At 39.0% G+C, this 19,193-nt stretch overlaps 1 protein-coding gene and 1 pseudogene across 3 annotated transcripts in view; both read left to right on the top strand.

Moving 5' to 3' along the window:
• Positions 1-19,193, top strand: part of CTNNA3 (catenin alpha 3) — a 1,199,527-nt gene that overhangs the window by 1,042,114 nt on the left and 138,220 nt on the right. The gene's annotated exons all lie outside the window — the stretch shown is intronic.
• LOC308567223 (monocarboxylate transporter 2 pseudogene) lies at positions 17,489-18,693 on the top strand (annotated as a pseudogene). Its single transcript has one exon. The product of its transcript is annotated as a monocarboxylate transporter 2 pseudogene (transcript).

The raw sequence follows: 19,193 nt of genomic DNA on the forward strand, positions 1-19,193 counted from the left end.
CCCTCAGTCATTCTGTGAGTGAAATCTGATAGCTTGTCGCATCCACTGCAGGGAGTGGAGACTGTTACACAACAAGCTCTCAGAAGAATGGGTACTCTGATTATCACTTACCTATATTTTATTGGACTCAGGGTTCGAGGCCAAGCCCTGCCACTGCTTGTTTGTGTAACTTTAAGTAAGTCTCTTAAATTCACAGCTTCAATTTCTCACTTGTTAAATGCAAGTGTGACAAAGTTCATGAAATAATATACATGAGTGTACTTTTTAACATAGCACTGTATACATGTGTAAATGTGATTACAATTGTAAAAGTATGATATAATTGCACCCACCTTCTGTTGAATACCTACTGTGTGCTCGACCCAGTGCTGGTGCTTTGCATATGTGAACTTAAATCTCAACTTGCTCATTTGTCAGTTACTATGTAACAAGCTATCATGAAACTTAGTGGCTTAAAATAACAGTTTATTATCACACAGTTTTGGGAATTGACTGGTGCTTCTCTGTGCTTAGAATGCTTTAGACCTTGAGTTTTGCTACACAAAATTAACCAATATCTTAACTTACTACTTAAAGTTTGCTCAACTTTGCTGAAGAAAGTTCAGGATTAATTCAGTCAATGTAGTGAGTATCTATCTACAGTAAGAAACTAAAAATATTTTCAACAATTCTCTTACCCTCAAAGAGTTCAGAGTTCAGTCTGAAAGAGGGCGCTGCTTTCTAATTTCAATGGCATCCTAAAATAGAGATCTTTAAAATGTACTTGGGTCCGCATTGTATTCATATCAGCCATGCTCTCATTTATTTCACGCAGTCCTTTTATTCATGGCTATTGATTCTCTACTACACTCTTGGTGTGAGTTCTTTCACGTATACCAAGTCCCCAATTCCACTTACTCCCTCTACCCTTTGTTCACTTTTATACCCAAAGTAATCTCAATATGAGCCCTAAAAATGTACCTTTTTTGCACATCAACGTTTCTCTACTTGGTCACCTATTCTCTCTCATTTCCCTTAAAATTTAGAGGAAAATGTGTATCTTGTTTTATTTGCAACTAACTTTACCTCATATGCTCTCAGTTATTCCTGACTGCAACAGGACTGCTTAATCCAACATCCCACTCTTTCTAGCATCTTTAATCACTGGCTTCTCACTGGCTCCTGTTCACTTATTTACCAGAGCCTCACTTACTTGTGATCTGGGAAATACAATCTTTCATTACGTCTGGCATTGAGGGTTTAACTTGTCTGAAACAAGCCCCCTTGAGCCTGGCTTCCTGTAGGACGCCAGTAGCTACAGTCCGTTGCTAAGACCATCACCCCGGATTAACCACAAATCTTAGACTCAACCTCTCTTCTGTTGTAGCAGGAGAAAGATTCATTCTTCCTCAGCCATAGGTACTGATGTGGTGGACATTGCTGCTAGTTAGCCATGACTTAGAGCTGCAATCAGCTTTTGTCCCCCCCCAGCGGAGAGGCTGGGGAACCTCCCAACTGCTGAGGACCATGAAGGCTCTGAAATTTCACCCTACTTGCAAGCCAGCAGTGCAGTTACCACAATTTCATGGGTGCTGAAAAATGACATGAGCCTCCTGGGTCAGAGATGAAGGCTACTTACAGCGATAGCAGAGGCCCAAGTATCAGCATTTTGCACCAGCGACCCAAGCCTCATGTCCTACATGGGAACATAAAGAGGGCCAGATGGCACCGGCACATGCAGTAAGTTGTGACACAGGAGAGCAACTCTGAGCTAGTAAACTGGAGTCTTTTAGAATGAGAGATAAACATGCATATTCTCCGCTCTTGGGGAAAACATATCTTTATTATACTCAACACTAATGTTCTTGCCCTTTGTTTCAGAAGGAGACACTATTCTTTTTTCCAAGGCTGTTAGCAAAATCCCTTTGTTCTAGAGGAACACACACTCTCTAGCTCTCAAGGTGGTTTGACACACTGGCATCCTTGAAATGATAGTGTTGAACAAAGGGCAGTCAGTGCCTCACTAGCAAGTGTGCAGAAATGTGCGTGATCCATAGAGAACTGCCGCCCAGTACCACCCACGAAGGCTGCGCTCCCAGGAAAGGGCTGGGTTCTTCCAGGTCTCATTACTGTTATGTTCTGCCCTGGTGCTCCCATAATCATGCTACTTAAAGCAGCATCGTCTAAGAGTCAGAGTCCTTCCCAGCAAATGGAGAGCACAGTAAAACCCAGGAATGCAATGGGGAACAGCAGAGCTACATCCCTGCAAGTTCTTTTGTTTCTGTGAACTCTTCCCTGTGACTGTCGTGCCATCAGGCCTGCGTGTGTTCCTTGGCTGTTTGTCTGTCAGCACGGTAGTCAGATACATGTGTTACCCCTGTGACTGCAGCTTTCTAGTTATCAAAACATTCAAAAGCTGTATCCATATTAAAAAGGAGAATTAACTGAATCAACAAATATTTATTGAGTGTGCTCAATAACTGTGTCAGGCACATTTACTGGGGGAAAACATCTTATACTAAGACTCCCATTCTAGGTGAGATACCATTTCTTACCTATATAGTTAAGAATGACATTTTAAGATAATATGCCGTGCCGGTAAAGATGCAGGGAAATGAGCAATCTTATATCTTGTTTTTGAATTACTTACCAAGGCATATGAAGGGCTTTAAAAATTTGTGACAAAAGTTACAAATTATATGCCCAACATGTTTACCAAGAATGCTTAAAGAGCTGCAAAATATTAATGATTAAATGCAAAACAACATGTTCTAAAATTTTATATATAATTTTTTTTCAATTTTGTAAACATGCACAATAATATTATAAGGATATATGCTAAAATACTGATACTAGTTTTTCTGGGTAGAACTTTTATTCTTAATTAGTATTTACCAACATTTCTCCAAAACGTCTCTAGATACTGGACCTAGGATAATAAATTGGAGCTTGGGCTCTGGACTCAGACTTCCCCAGATTAAATTTCTGGCTCTGCATTTTTTTTTTTTTTTCCAGCTGTGGATTTGAGGAGGTTATGTAACCTGGCTAATCCTCGATTTATTTCTCTAAGCATTGGGTATCATAACAATATCTCACAGGGCTTTAGTGAGTATTGAATAGAATGATTTACATAAAACACTTAATAGAGTGTCTGGTACAGGGGAAGGGGACAGTGTTTTGTGGTTAGGAACATAGATTCTGGAGTCAGACTGCTTGGCTTCCAATCCTGGCATCTTTACTTACCAGCTGGGCAGGTTATTTAAAACCTTTGTGCCTCCGTTTTAGTTTTGTGTTGTGCCTTCAACTCTTATAAGAGTGCTTAGAACATAGTAGGTGCTCAATAAAAATCAAAGCCGTGAATTCATGATAGCTATTATTGTTACTATTTAAATATTAAATTTCACATGTGTACCCAGTATCTCCAAATGTCCAAGCCCTTCCATTACAGCTTCCACTTCCTCTGTGCACCTGAAACACATTTGAAGTTGACTCAGCATTTTTGTTATCACATGAAATACGTTATCTCACATTTAAATTCTTGTTGAAAACTTTAAACGAATGTCATTACTGGCTGTCTCGTTCTCTATAAACTCCTGTCAGTTGTCTTCTGTATCTATGCTGTTTCTTAATTGTCTCCAAAATATGCCATAATTCGCTATTTCTGTCCCCCCCGCTATTTTTTCTGAATGCATACGCAGACGTCCCTCCAAGGCTCTCTAATTCAGTTGCCATGGGATGTGTTGAAGTGAATGATATCATTTTCCAGTTAGTAAGACCCTCCTAATTCATTAGGATACATGTGAGAAGATGTCATGCTTTTTAAAATAAATTCCTGTTATTTCTCTTCAACTGAAAGTGACACTAGCCTTTCCCCCACCACCTGTGAACGTCCATAGTCCTTCGTGGACTCTCCCTTAAGGTCCTTATCACAGACCTCGTTAGTCATGTGTATTCTTTCACTGTTCTTTAGATTGTGCAATTTCTGCCTTTGATTTGAAGTTACCTGTGCTGGTCCAACTCCTAAGATGGCCTTTCCTTCTTCTCAACTCTTTGTGCATTTCCTTGAAGGTGACTGTTTAACAGGTCTTTCTTTCCCAATGAAATATAATCAGTTTAGCATAGATATGATGAATTAAACATTACTTGGGATGTTTCCCTCAGATACTGGTCATCAATATTGAACAGTCATAACAAAACTATAACAAAGTGGCTAAGTGGGAAGTGTGTGTGTGTGTGTGTGTGTGTATGAATGTTAATGCAAAAATCAGGAAAAACAGTTATATTGGATAATGTAAATGATGTCCAATTGCTCAAGTTCCAAAAGTGCTGTAACTAACAACGAGAGAGTTAATTGAGCCAAATACTAAATTAGGTTTTGGTATTAAACATTTATGGGAGAAAAACAAAGACTTTGCCAAACTAATGAGGTGATTATTAAACTTGTACCCTTTACCAAATATAGAAACTCTGACTCTATTTTTAATCATTTCTTTCAAAATTGTGTTTAAAAAATTGTGTGCTTTTGCTGCTATCCCCCATTTGGTCATATCTTCACACTTTCAGGAAACATGTAACATTAATCATATAAATTAGCTTTTCATCTCAAAAAGGATGCATGTAATTCAGGCCAACGAAGGACAAGCACATTCTCCTCTACTATGGAGAAGAGAGTGAATTGTGCCAGATTATTTTATTAATAAGGGAGTTTTCCTCCTCTGCCACCTGATTGTGTTCCTAATTCCATTAGTGGAATCCATGTGAAATATTAGAGCATGATATAGATATTGGCATTGATAATAGAAGCTAGGTCTCTAATGTGAAAGTGTTTCCAGCTACGTAGCCGCGTAGATTATCTATTTTTAATTTTTACGTTCCCTCATGATTTCAGGGTTTAATTGTATTAAGTGTGTAATTAAATTTTCGATATATCCAGGGCCTGCCATTCTCTATCACACCACCTGCAAAATCATGGCTCCAAATTGCAGCTAATTCAATCATGAGAGGCTGTACTACTAGTTTTATTCTATACTAGGCCAATCCAACCGTGAATGAGCCTAAACAAAGGACAGTCTTTTCCAGAACATTTCTAATTAGGATACAATAAAGAGCCCATGATGAACGGCCTTGGAAGTTGCACATTAAATTTAGGCCAATTTTGGTAAAGTTTTTTGCTTGCCTCTAAATAAAGCTTAGCATGGCTCCTAAGCACCTGCACAGTATGGTTTCTATCAATTCATTTGGCCTTACTTTCTTTCAGGTTCTGTAGAGTTACATTTCCTTCAGTTTTCTCACACCTGCTCTTCCCTCTGCTAGAAGGTTCTTGCCACCGCCCTTTCCTAACTACCCTTCAATTTTACCTACTTAACCCCTGTTCGTTTTCAGATCGCAGGGTAAACGTCACTTCCTGTGGAACCTCTTGGCTGACACGCATAACTAGACAAAGCCCTTGATATGCGGTTCTCTCCGCTTTTCCACTCAAAGCCACTGTTTCAGCCTGTGATGTTTGTTCCTTCGCCTGCAGTGTTTGTCTCCCTTTCCTAACAAATTCTGAGCTTTCTGAGGGCTTTATCTGTTTGGATGTCTGTTTTATCTTCATTATTTCAAGCACAGTGCTTGGTATTCAAAAGGTATTTCCAGACCACATATATCAATGATCTGTCCAAGAAAACCCTACAGGATCTTGCTATATAAAACATACTTTTGCAGAAGCATGAACTCTAATGCTTTGTTATTCACAAACTTGTATAATTAAAGTTTTATAAAATTGTCTTGCTGAATGTCAAGTTTCTACTGTTTTAAAGCGTATATTGTTCAGAGCTCTTCCAACACCGAAAAGGAAAGTAATGTGCAATCATAAGAAAAAGGTAAACTTTAAGGAGGTGGGGGAAGAGTAATTTTGTCTTATTTGACTATAATCTCAATGAGAGAAGGAATCATACCTTTAAGCCTCCAGAGCCATTATAGCACCTTAAATATAGAAGAAGACTTCTTTTGTCAATTATTCAACAAATGCTTATTCAGTTTTAGGCATTAAGTCCTATTTCAGGCATTGAGGCTGTAATAGAGGGCATTAGTCATTTGATTTTATGGGGACACAGATCTACAAAGACTGTGCTACAATAGAAGCAACATTTATTGTCGTTACTGGTAAATACTATCAAGTAAATAAAACTAGTAATAGGATAGTTATTGGCAGGTGACAAGGTACTAGTTTAGGTGAAATAGTGAACCAAGGCCTCACTGAGGTGGTGATGCTTGAATTGAGGTCCAAAGAGTGTGAATGAGACTGTCCTGTGAAAAGGGAAAGGAAGACCCTCCCAGGCAGAGAAGACCACAGTTGCTAATATTCTGAGGTTGGGAAGCATTTGGCTTGTTCAATGAATAGAGAAAGTTGATTGCACCCTAGGGTAGAGTAAGCAACGGGCATAGTGTAGAAGATGAGAATGGGAAGTTAGGCGAGGGCCGGATTTTTATTTATTTAATAGGCGTATAGATTAAATGGATGATGAATGAATGGCACAGCCTCTACCAGAAGCCCTGGTGCTCTGCCTACAGCTGTGTGGGTCTCACTGTCTTGAAATGTGATTTGGCAACATGGCCCGAGGAGTCTCTATCTAAGAGACGGTGTAAGAAACCACACAGTGACCAAGTTATTAGATTCCGCTGAAGTACACGGCCCACAATCAAACTTGGTCCATCAAAATAAAACCCCAGGAACTTCTTTTGGTGTCACATGAGCCCTTTAAGGAAAGTGACCGTGGCACCCGTGGGCGTGCCCTCCGAGGCCTCCGGCTGGGGGAGGGAAGTGGCCCGGGGCCCAGCCGGTTCTGGGCCCGCTCCTGCCCCTCTGGTTCATTAAATCCCAGGGATCTCTAAATGCTTCCCAGTCTCGCAGGGAGCTTAACATTTTGCTGTCACACTTGTAAACTATTCTATTTATCTAACCAGTTCCAAATATTATAAATTTCAATTGTAATAATTCTTATAATTCTTATAACATAATCATAGTATAATAATCATAATTGATGAGTTATGTACTAATCTAGATTTATAATAGTTTTTTTCTCAGTAACCTCTATTATAATAAAACATTTTGGTAGGAAGGTAGAATTTTCTACTTTAAAAGTAGAAATCAATACTTGGTCACACTGAATCTCTGTTCTCTTCTGAGCATGACAGAATTATGCCCCTTTCACTTGATTCGTTGTATCTTTTTTTTCTGAGAGAGACACATGACCATCTTGTTTGTGACAGGGCGTATTACCTGCGGTGATACTTAAGTATCGATAAGGAAATGAGATTCCATCAGATCTCAGTTCCTCTAAGTTCCAAAGTTTCTTTTAAAGTGTTGCGTCCCCGTTTCTCATACTCTGTTCATCTCCGCTGTGTCCCTGAAGATTCTCTCAAACCCCCATCTCTGCTCCCCCAACACAGGCACCAAACCCAAGCTTCATGGCGTGTTCCTCACCGTTATGTTAGCTTTATCCACATGTATCCACACTTCATGTATCCGTTAGGACACGGTTTAGATTCTCTTTGCCCCCGTGGAATGGACTCTGGCCATGCGTAGCTCCACTCACCCTTCCATATAAATCATCTCTCACTTCATTTGCCTTTATAACTATAAACTATACTATGTATTATTAATACAGTGATACTAATATACTTTTCTATTATAGTAAAATAACTGTATAATACCCTATATGTGATGACGTCACTAGTTTGTGAATCATTTCGTGTCTTCATGTTTTGGCCATGTCCCCGCACTGGGCACGTGCGGCTTCTCTAATGCGTGTGTGCAGCGCAGAGATTAGGGAGCCTATGAACTGGGACTGGAGTTTACCTCTCTAATTACCAGATGTTTCACCTCGGCTGAGTTACTTAATCTCTCCGAGCTTCTATTTTCTCATAAAATAATGAAGTTACGTCCTTTAACGTTTTGTTTGAGGTTCAAATGAGAATTAACATGAACACATTTTCAACAGTGACATATTTCTAAATAAGTGGCATATTTATTTCACTGCTTTTCTTCTATGTATATATAGTCTTTTTAAAGGACTGGGATTGTGGCTTTTGAGGTTCTTAAAAATGGTCTCTATCCAGTGCCATGTAAATATTTAGCACACGTTTCTCATATTTCATTCTGCATTTGATTTTGACTACACCAGGTGCCCTATAGGAATAGGTATTTCCCTTTTTCTTTCCTTTATTGAATAATAAATTAGAAACTAACCATGAATTAATGATCCACATAATATTTACAAAGATGGCAAATTGTATTTGTTCTTCTCTAAAATAATGCAATTTCATGGAAATAGAACCAGGTTTGGAAGTTTGAAAATAGAATTCTGTTTCAGTGCGGCAAATTTGATTGCTTGGCAGTATTATACCAGGAATCTCTCTTGCGGTTAAAATCATTACTCTAGAATAAAAACTTAAATTTAAAACAGAGCACAACTAAATTTTTATCAATTTTGTTCGTTGTTGCATAGTTAAGGAGCACTTATAAGAAATCTTTTTCTTAACTCAGCTTGTGTCTATTTAACTTAATTCTCAGACAGGCTCTCCCCACATTGCTGTTTTGCCCTTACCATGACAGATCTGAGAGACGGGCCTTTGGAAAACCATTGCCCATGCATCCAATTCCAAGAAGAAATTCCAATTGGCTCTCCTTGGATACTCTCCTATTTATGAACCAGTCATTTTGTCCAGGAGAACAGGATACCTTGGAAACCCGTGATTCAAGCTCCCGTCAGCATGATACGGGGAAAGGGGAAGGCCACCAAAGGTACAAACAGGACAGAAAGCGGAGTATGTCCACTGTAGTAACTCTCCCATTTTTAAAAGTTGGAGAATGATAGTTTTCAGTAATAAGGTATGTAGGTGATTAGTAGTTACTATAGATATCATATATGTATTTTTAATTTAAAATCAAATTATAATAAAGTATGAGTAGCCTGAAAACCATACTGAAGTCATTTAATTTTTGATGACAAATTTTGTAATTCCTTGTGTCTGCAGTAGCTGTAAGTGTGTAAACAGAACACATACCGGCTAACTCAACACTGGAATGATATCTAACATTGTTTTTCAAAGTCGCTAATGTGTGAACCATGTTAAGGAGAATGACTTAGTGTCTTCTCGGAGGTTGATTTTAATTATTTGGGTTATAGTGTTGCTCAGATATGTGCTGACACAGAAATGAAAAAGTAAATGCTCCCCCCGTGCTTACTCTGTCTCAGGCTTCAAGAACTCCTTATACAGTAGCACGTTCAACCCACAGATGGAGCTTCCCCGAGTCGAGTGTGTGTGTCCCCATATTTCAGAGGGTAACACTGGGAAACGGGGAGACTAAGCAACCTGACCAAGAGCCGGCAGCAGTGACTGGCAGTCTGGCTCTCTCTGGAATCTGTGTTCTGAAGCACTCTGCAATCCTGGCAGTAAATATGATCTCCTCGTGCATACAGCTTTTATATAATTATAAATCCAAAATTTAAGTATAAATAAAATACAAAATTGAAAATCAATAAATGCCCCCCTAACTGGTGTTCCTACTTCCCACTTGCTTTGCTTCCCATCAGTCTAGTCTCAACATAACAGCCTTAGTAACTTTTTAATATGTAAGTCGGAACATGTCAATACTCTATTCAATTAAAGGAAAATTGATAGTCCTTTTATGACCTAGGGGCCTATATTATCTGTCATCCCACTAACTCAAAATCCTACCTCTCTCCAGACATAATGGCCTAGATACTTAGTATTTGTCGAACATGCCAGGAACCACTCCCAACTCAAGGCTTTTGGATTAACTTCTTTCTGGTTTGCTCTTTCCCTAGAAACCTGATTAGCTTTATTTCTTAAATACCACCTTCTAGAACAGGAGTGGGGAAACTTTTTTCTGCCACGGGTCATTTGGCTATTTGTAACATCACTTGTGGACCATACAAAATTATCAACTTAAAAATTAGCTATGAAAAAAGCTCCTAGATTTATTGAGTTTTAAGTCCTGCCTGCAGTTGCCTTGGCAGGGCCAGACCAAATGATTCTGTAGGCCGTAAAATGCCTGAGGGCCAGATGTTTCCCACCCCTGATCTAGAAGATAGCATCCCTGAATGCCATCTACAAATAGCGCCTTTTCCTTCTTTCTTTACGCTCACTGCTTTTGCCTTCATTTTTGCCACTTGAGATGTTACATTTCTTTGTTTATTGTCTGTTTCCCTTACTAGATTGCGGATTCTTGGCGAGAAGCTGTTTTATTGTTGTTGCTGTTTGTTGCTATTTCCTAGCACCTATAATTATACTTGGCACATAGTAGGCATTTGATAAATATTTTAAAGTAACCATTTAATTTTGAGATGACTGTAGATTCCCTGCAGTTGTAAGAAATGATTCAGAAAGATCCCATGCACCCTTCATTGGTTTCCCCAATGGTAACATTTTGCAAAATGACACAGTCAAGATAACAGAACATTTCTGTCATCACAAGGATTCCGCTTGTTGCCCTTTTAGACAGTTGCCAGGTTATTTAAGCCTGTTGCCCGCTTCTTCTCCTTATGAGGCAGGGTAAAGAGCCAGGCTAACTCACCACCACATTGTTTCTTGGTCTCAAAATGACTATCCAGTTGGCCTTTTTCACTCTATCTTTTAAAGTATTTTAATATTTGTTGTATATATAACATCAAAGTTTTTAGTTGTACTTAACAGGTGTATGGGAATAAGGTGTCTATTTCATCTACTAGAATCAGATGTCCCCTAATAAATTTTTTTGAATAAATAATTATTAAAGCTTTTAAGTCATAATTTTGAACCGAAGTTGAGCCCCATCTTTAACAAGGTCTATGAAACTTGTGCTTTCATGCTCCCCCCCCCGCAAAGTAGGTTAGTCTAATTTCCAAAGATGAATCCTACCTGTCCCTAGTATGCAGGTGCATACTACAGACTGAATTTTTAGAATATTTTGAATAGCTTTGTCTTTCTTTAGTGCATAAAATTTTCGCACTCCAGGTATAAAGGTTTTAATAAAATCTGGCTAAATATTTCAAATCAAGTACGCTTTTCCCCAGACCATTTCCTAAATGAGGCACTATTTTTATTGCTCCCTCGATATAATTTCTAAACAATAGCAGGCACATGCCACTGCTAGCCACAGTAAGAGACAGCACAGTATAGAGGTTCAGAGCATAATCTTCTGGTTTTAAAGTCCAGCCCTACCGTTTACTGTTTTTGTGGCCTTGGGGAATTTTCATAACTAATTTCTTCTCTGTGCCTCCAGGTTTATCTTTAACATTATAATGATAATGGTAGTAATAGCAATCACAATCTTCCTCATCATCAACCTCCCAGTGCTTTTGGAAAGGTTTAAATGAGTGCACGTTTGTAAAGGACTTAGACCAATGCCTGGCACTGGAGTCCTATTTATCTGTGTCTACATGTGTACATACATAGAATTATTACTTAGGTTTCGTTCTCTCTGAAGGTGAACATGAGACATCTCAGTAGCACACCAACCAACGAGTAGTACTTATATTAAAAATAAGATTTTCTTTTTCAGCTTCAGTAGGTTTCATGTTGACAAATAATTGAAAAGTTTGTGTGTGTGTGTGTGTGTGTGTGTGCTCGCGCCTGTGTGCCATCAGAGCCATTTATGTGTGTTTCACGTGCCTCTAATTATCAAGGCCACCTTAAGGGTGAATTGTACTTCATTATTAAAACAGTACCTGTATATAATTGTATAATAAAATTATATTTTTACTTTTCTTTAGAGACATGTTTATTAAACTGTAATTCCAAATATATGTGAACTCCAATGCAAATGTTATGTGCACATCTCCCTTACAGGCTCTTAGTTTTTATTATCTTTTTGTAATTCATAAGGGGGGGGGGAGAACAATGACTCCAGGACAAAAAGAAAAAGCTTTAGTCTTTTCAAGTTGTTTTATGTCTTCATTTTATGGCACCCTCCTTCCCCTGATAATTGCTGGTTTATGGACAGGATCATTCTCCTGGGACCATAGACACATGGAAAGGTGCTTCATGGGTCATCCAGTCCATCTTCTGTGTGCAGGTTTCAGACATTTCCCTCCAGTACTTTCCTGTTTGTCCCTATAAACCACATCCATCCATCACTACTGGAAATTACAAATCTCCATATATGCGTTCTATTGAATTGTTTTGTAATCAGAGGCCTATATAGTTTAAATAACTATGTGGTATAATGGTTATGGTTTGGGGCGACACTGATATTTGTCAGACCATACATAGGCTCCATTGATAGTGTCAGTTTTCTAAACCATTGTCATTGGTAACATACAGAAGGTGCATCTGAGTTTCATCAATTATACCTGTATCTCCAGTTTGGCCTGCATCTAAGTGACCACGGGCAGAGTAATAATGCAGTGTATATAGTAAATGGTTTGCAAATACCATTTTATTAGGTCTCCAAGTACAAGCAAGTGAATTACCTTTGAACACCTATAATGTGTGTGTGTGTGTGTGTGTGTGTGTGTGTGTGTGTGTGTGTGTAGACTCTTCTGTTAGGGCTTGTTTTGTTCAAATTTAAGTTGTGAGATTGATTCCTATTGTGTATCTATAGACTGATCATTTTTATCATGACATTGTATGGCATTGTGTAATCACAACACAATGTACTTATCCATGAAACCCGGATGGAGTTTGGAAAGTTTTAGGTTATAGGCTGTAAGTAGTGCTGCTGTGAATATTCTAACACATGTCTTTGGTTGATCATATGTATGTATTTCTGTTGGACATACACACAAGCCCACATGAAAACTTGGATTGGCTGGATCATAGGGTTGTTTATGTTTAACTTTCACATAAACTGTCAATTTTTCCCCAAAATGTTTGCACCAAATTACATGCCATCCAGCGGTGTCTGAGAGTACCAGTTACTCTAGAATTTACAGCCGCTTGAGGTCTGTTTGTTTTTTTCTTAGTCACGTTAGCCATTTTGGTGAGTATGTAATAGTTTCTTAAGATTTGACTTTGAACTTTGATAACTAATGAATTTAAATGTTTTAAAATGTGTTCTTCTGGCCATTTGGATAACTTTTATACTGAAGTGTCATTTCAGTGCTTTGCCTCTTTTTTTTTTTTTTTACTGTGCTGTCATTTTCTTGTTACACTTCTCTATATATTTTGATTATGAGTCCTTTGCAAACTTTTTCAGCACCAGGAGTTGATGTATACTTCTATTAACAATGTCTTTGGATAAACAGAAGTTAGTAACTTTTTTATAGTTCGATGTATCAAACTTCTTATCTGTCCCAAGGTTATGTAAATGTTCTCCTATATTTGCTTCTAAAGGCTTTATTATTTTGGATAATCAGCTTCTATGAATTGACTTTTGAGTATGGTATGGAATAAGCATCTATATCATTTTCCCCCAAAGTATGTCCAGTTTACTCATTTCTGTTTATTACAATGATCACTCATTCCCTGCAGTGCTACAGTGTCATTTCTTTTGAAGGAGGGATAGATAAAGAACATGTGTGGGCATGTTTCTGGACTTTATTCCACTGATTAGTTTGTCTTTTTTTAAGCCACAGTTGTCTCTTTTATTCCTTAAGATATAACTTCTATAGGATGATGGCACACTAAAAATCAAACGTGAAATTTGGTTTATTTAATTTGGTGAGACAAATTTAACGCAGATATCTTATTGACCAATGGGGTAGTAGAGTATGTAATTTGTAATCTGTATCTTTTGCCAAGTGTTCTAGTCAGTTTATTTAGGAGATCACAGAAGAAAATAATGGGTCCTTATGTCACTACCTAGGAAGTCACTGTTAAGATACATGTGAATTCTTCCTGAGGTATATGAGTTTACAGACTTGGGTTTTGCTTTAGGGTACAGTAATAAAATACTGGAGAAATGCAAAGGTGACTTGGAATTGTTTTGCACTGTAACTCTAGAGCATATAGCTATAGGTTGACAACATACAGCCCATGGCCATATTTTGCCTGCTATCTGTTTTTTTTTTTTAAATAAAGTTTTATTGGCTATTTTTATACTATAGTGGCAGAGTTGAGTAGCTGTGAAAAAATTGTATGATCCACAAGCCTAAAATATTTACTGTCTGGCTCTTTATAGAAAGTGTGGGTCAACCCCTGCTTGAGATAATCTGCACATATTCCTCTAAAAGAACTCAGCACTATAGCTGTACTAGGAACTTAGCCTATATTGCTATTTTGCTTTTTAGATGCAGTGTTGAAAAATTAATATGGAGTTTTCCTGACATTGAAATCCATATAAAATATTCAGGGGGAAAGACATACTAGTAAACTTTGAAAAGCAACAGACAGGATTACTGCCCAGAGCTAAAGCAAGGAGCTTCTAACAGTGGGATCTGCTGTTACCTGCCACTGATGGAAATTGTCTTTTGGAGCCACTGTCCTTGGCAGTAGCTTCTGGTAAATGGGAAAATGTCATTGATAATTATTTGCCAGTAAGATCCACAGCTAATATCAAAACCAACCCTTGAAAATAAATATCAGGAGACATTCCTCAGAGTCACTAAAACAAAAGCCCTTTGGAGCCCAAGACAAATTTCTAGGCTTATTTTTTGTGAAGGTGCTAGAACTGAGATTCCAAAAGACCTGTTGGGATGTGGGAGAGCGTTTGCGGTAAGTGTATGTTACTTCAGTCATTCAAAGTAAAGATAGCCAATTGAGTCTACAGGAGACTCAGTTCTTTGACGGGGGACTTGAGCGTCAGGAGTAAGATTAAAAAGCCTAGTCCTAAGGAGTTTTTCTCAATTTTAAATGAAAAGGTACAACACGGGGATCGGTACTAGAGGAGAACTGAGGCTGGATTTGTTTGCGGGCAAGAAAAATGGGCCTTGGACAGTGACCATGAACGTCGACGGTGATTGGCACGTTCTTTGTTGCCCGCTAAGTATTTTGAATCGTGTTTCAATGTATTAGATTGACGTTGACCTCACACGTGAAGATAGCGACTGTGGGCTCTTTAGATTAATGATCAAAAGTTTCGTTTCTGGGACGGTGGCATTAGCTTCTCGCGGTTCAGCCCGGGCACGGGCACGGACACGGGCACTGGCACAGGCATGGGCACAGACACACACACAAGTGCAGGGTGTCCCCAAAATGCATAGACACTTCAATCGCTGAAGTGTATTTTAATAAACACTGCCTTATAATTATTCAGAGTGCGTGTACATGTCTTTTGGGACAGCGAAGGCCCCTGTAGGAGCAGGTTTCGAGGCGGAGTGAAGCCCTCGGACAGGCCTGGCGGAGCAGGCGCTTCCCGCTTCTAAGGGCCGCAAGCAAAGGGGGGTTGCAGTCCAGGTTGGCTGCAGAGGACCTAAACCTACCCTAGACAGCCTGTCCTCGTAGTACCCAAGAGAAAACCTGGGGTAAGCAAATGTACTAGAAACGAAGACGGAGGGAGTCCCAGAAGAGGGGAGTCCAGAGACTGGGAGCGGGGAAATCAGAGCACAAAGTCCGTTCCCGCCGCAGGCCCGGCGGGTGAAGCCAGCCTGCAGCAGGCCCGGGCAGCCGGTACTGAGTGGGAAAGAGCTGAACAGGTCTGGGCTGCTGCCCACTAGAGGCGAGGCAGAATATGTCATTTCAGCCTAACCAGAGAATTATCTGTTAAAAGAAAATCAATAACATTCTTAGAAGAAATATTTCAAAATCCAGAATCCCTGCAACATGACACTCACACTGATTCGGGATCGATCGGAACCTGGTTCCCATTCAGTGAAGAAAATACTATCAGCAGAGGTCAGCCCTGAGACGACCCAGATGTTGGCATTTTATTCAAGGACTTTAAATCAGCTAACACATATACTTAATAAACTAAAGATGATAAATAAATAGATTAAAAAAAAAAAAAACCCAGAGGGTTAACAGAAAAAATTAAAAAGAGCCAAAAGCAAACTATAACACACAAAAACATTTCTACAAATCATTAGGCTTTGATCTATAACGCATTCTGGTACACAATGGATCCAGAGACATTTGTTTACTATTTTTACTTCATACTGTAAGATATACATCAAAAGTATACCTTGTTATTAAAACATTCTTAATTTTTATTATTTTACTTTTGATCTCTCCATATGTATCTGTTTCCTGATTTTGAAAATGTAACTTGCTTCTTTTGAAAATGTTACCTACTTCTTTTTCAGAGTCTATCATTTACAATTAATATCTCTATTACCAGCAAGTGAATCTCTATTTGCTGGTACTTTTAAAATTTAATGTATACTGACTTTCATGGCTAACATTCTGGTTATTCATAATTTAGTACCTTGAGGAAATTTTCTGCTGTCTTGATATTTCTGTCACGTTTAGTAGAATATCTTGAATGGCACTTATTTTTTCTCTTTATTGCAGCAGAAGTAAAACGATTCTTTGCCAATTATGTAAAAATAATTTGTCATGGTAATCTAAATAAGCATAATCACAGATAGAATATGACTTCCATGTTCTGGGTTCTTAGGATTATCAGAAGTACTGATTTATAGGACTTCCTAGTTCTCTGGTGGAAATGTAGTCACATCAGTTGTACCCATGTAGCATTCAATCTGTATGTTCCAGTGCTAGTATGTACTTGATTACATACATGATTAAGATATGTCTTCTGATTGACCCTAATTTTAAAAAGAAATAAAAATATATGTGTGGAGAGTAACTGAGGAATGGATTAATGCTTTTAATTGTAGTAAAGCTCAATTTCAAAATTGAGAATTATTCTCTAAATACATCCAGGATCAAAGATAAAATCTGAAACTATAAAATATACAAATATCATAAACAGTCAAGTCCCTGATAGCAAAAGCTTTAGGATACAACAAAAAGCGTACTCCAAGGAGTTAAGTGGAAAATTATTGTTAGAAATAATTTAGGAAGAATTTTTATAAATGCAATTAAAAAATAAAATAAACTTAAAGTCAAATAATTTTATTAAAAGAAAAAGGTGCAGGGCCTACACAACAAGAAATCAACACTTAGTGTAAGGGGTGCTCAGCAGCCGTGCCTCCCCTCCCCCTGCCGCCACCTCATCCACCTCTGGCTGAGGGTGAGGACACATCTGTCAGGGGACATAAATAAATAATTCCGTTCACCGGGTGACAGCGAGGCGAACGTGCCGCCGCAAGTGGGGACAGAGAACTGCAGTGCCCGTCCTGTGTCGGATGCCAGCTAATCAGAGTCTGCTCTGCCTCCCTTCCTCTGGACTGCCTTCAAATACCACACTTCCAGGAATAGCGACTGGGCTTGACAATCCCACATATACACCAGGGAGGCCTGTTCAAGTGGGGAGTCTGTCCACAGGGGGCTTGGATTTTAAATAGAAGCGCAGAAACGCCCCCACAGGTGGCCCACCACTCGATCCGCCGCCTGATGGAGGATGGAGGTGGTTGTAGCGTCTTTTATCTCCATGGGACTTTCATACGATCCCCCAAGCCATCGCAGTATTTTTCAGAGAAATTCAGCAAACCCTCACTACTACCTGCAGTGAGACGGCATGGCTGTCACCCATTGTGCAGGCTGCTACGTGAGCAGGAGGCCGGGTGCGTCGTGTTTGGGTGAGGGAAGGGTAGCTGGCCCTGGTGACGGTAGGAGGCCTATTAGGCTGCAGCCTCTGAGGGTAGCGGCCTGTGGAGCTTCACCTCGCTGTGGCTTCACTGGAGGCTTAGGTCTGGCCTTCAACCTGCAGCCCACCTAACCATCACTGGCAGATACTTCCAGAAGAAATGGCCCATGGCGAATGGGCTCGCCTTGGCAGGAAGTCTTGTTTTCTTAGCTCATTTCAGTCAGTTCCTTTTTAATACTTACAGATGGCAAGGAAGCTTCTCGATTTGGGGAGGTGTATTGTTGAGTGCGTGTGTGGCTGGGTCCCTCATGAGAACTGTGGGACCCAAACAAACTGCTAAGTCTAAAAATAAGATTGGTGTAAGAGTGTATGATTCAGGTGTGGGGGGGAAAAAGCCACAGGAAGAAACCAATGTGGAAAAAAAAAGTATTTAGATTTCTCCCTTTTCAAGCATAGGGGACTTCTGATATACTTATCTGGAAGTGTTATGTTTCTATGATTTTTTGGCCCCATTATACTCTTGGCTCCATATGCTGAGACAAGGGATTGATGAGTAGTCTGCGGCCTTCTTGCTATCTGTTACGCCTTTTGTTGATATGTTTGCTAGGCCTTCTGTAGAATTAATTGAAAACTCCAAACTTGTTTGACCTTGAATCCAGTACTTCCTCAGTTTTGCAGTTATGTTCATGGGAGTGTGTCATCTCTCGTGCCCACTGGCAGAGAACCACACAGGCCTGGAGTTTTATACTGTATATTTTGGTCTTGGATTTGGGGGGTTTAGCAGTGTCCTCTTTGAAACTTGCCAGTGCTGTGGGACTCGTCCCAATTGTGGAGTGCCACCCAGTTCTTCTTGGCCCTCCTCTTGCTGGTAAATTGGTGGATGAAACTGAAAAATATAGATATATGTTTATGACTGTGGAGCTATTGTGTTCTTATCAGGTGCATGGCTGCTCATTGGCAATGCTCTAAACTATAGATTGCTTGCAAAGGAAAATAATTTGCAAGAAGCAAAGAAGAAAACACATAAACCTAAGTTCAGAGAATCTGAACCCTTGAACAAATCTGAACAACATGATGTTAATGTCAAAAGTACGAGAACACAGAATAATCCCTCAGAAAAAGAAACTGGTATATAGCAAGAATCGCATCACTGATTTCAGAACTGTCTTAGGAGTACTTTTTTTTCCTTCAAAATATTGAAAAGGATTTTAGTTGAAGTAAGGCAACATGATTAAGGATGGAGGTGAAATTTTCCTCAATGGCAGATTTTAAATGTTTCCTTTTTAAAATTTATTTGGGCAGTTAAATTTTGAGATTATGTATATAAAGAACCTATGCAAGTGGTTTATTTCCATACATGAATCTGTATGTGAGTAAAATCACTTTAAAGTCTTCCAGTGACTCCCAGTCGTGATTATACAGATCTGAATTCCAAACCCCTGGTTTAAATAGTTGGAGTATGTTTAATCCTGTAAGAGTACCCTTTGCGCATTTCATTTTTATTTGATATTAAAGTATAAAATAAAAATGAATACCCCTCATATTGTACTAGGATAATTGTATATATACAAATGTATGTGGTTAAGAAAATAAACGTTTAGATTCTTAACTTTATTCTTGTGCAAAAATAAATTCA

This window comes from Miniopterus schreibersii (assembly GCF_964146895.1).
Source record: "Miniopterus schreibersii genome assembly, chromosome: 14".
Lineage (NCBI taxonomy): Eukaryota > Metazoa > Chordata > Mammalia > Chiroptera > Miniopteridae > Miniopterus > Miniopterus schreibersii.